Raw genomic sequence first — 1081 nt, forward strand, 5'->3', positions numbered from 1 at the left:
CAATGAGAGCGGAAGCAGTGGAGAGTGAGCTGGCTGAGCTGCGGCTGCACCTGCTGACTAGTTATAACTGTCCGGTTATTCCCAGGACCGCCCACCCCAGCTGGCGGGTCGCGAACCCAGAGACCTCCCTAGCACAACTCCAGCCCTAAGGGGAGCGCTGAGTGCCCAAAATAAGCAGTTAGGACGCGGGGTGCCGGGCTGAGCGGGGAGGAGGCTGTGGGAATACAGCCCTGGAGGGGCTGGCTTTTGGGCAAGGGCAGCATTCGGAAAAGGCCTCCCGGAGAAGAGTCACTTAAACTGAATCTTAGCTTTCCCAAGAGAAATAATAAAAGCAAGCCCGTCTGGGGTTGAAGCCTGGGTGTGTTTGGTTGTGTTTGAGAAGTGCCGTCAAAGTAGAGCTCGAGGCTCGGGCACGGAGGGCTTGGCGAGGTGGGTGGAGGGAAGAGGACCTAGGTCGTTGGTGAAGAAAAGCCCTGCTCTGAACAGTCACGCTGAGTCCCTTGCACTTGGTTCTGTTAAGAATGGGACGAGATGGAAGCGGGATTGGGGCGATTTTTTTGGACCTTGGGGACAAGTTGTGTTCGTACTCCAGCTCATCAGTCAGTAAGGCCCCTTTTCTTTTTCGTTTTCATTTTCCAGTCTTTCCTTCTCCACACCCATTCTTCTACCCGCCATATACACCCTCTCCTCTATTAAGGTATGTCCCAGTTCATGCACCTTATACAGCCTCAAAAGATACATGGTTTGTGTCTGTTTTTAACATACGTGAACGGCATTGCGGTAAGAACTCATTCTGTTCCTTGTTTTTCTCTCAGTGTCTTAAAGATCTATCCATGTGACACTATACAACCAGAGTTCATTAATTATGACTAATAATGGTATTTGATTTGTGTGTCTATCATATTCTACTTATCAATTCCTCAAATAACGGACAATTAGGTCACCAGCAGGTCCTTGCTACCACAGACGATGCTGGAATGGGTGTTAGACGTGTCCCTTACGGAACATAAGAAATCGAGTCGCTGGGTCATGAAGTCCACAGTGTTTGGTTTCACTCTGTCATGTTGTCCTCCAGATGGCT

This window comes from Colobus angolensis, unplaced genomic scaffold, assembly GCF_000951035.1.
Source record: "Colobus angolensis palliatus isolate OR3802 unplaced genomic scaffold, Cang.pa_1.0 Scaffold32, whole genome shotgun sequence".
Taxonomy (NCBI): Eukaryota; Metazoa; Chordata; class Mammalia; order Primates; family Cercopithecidae; genus Colobus; species Colobus angolensis.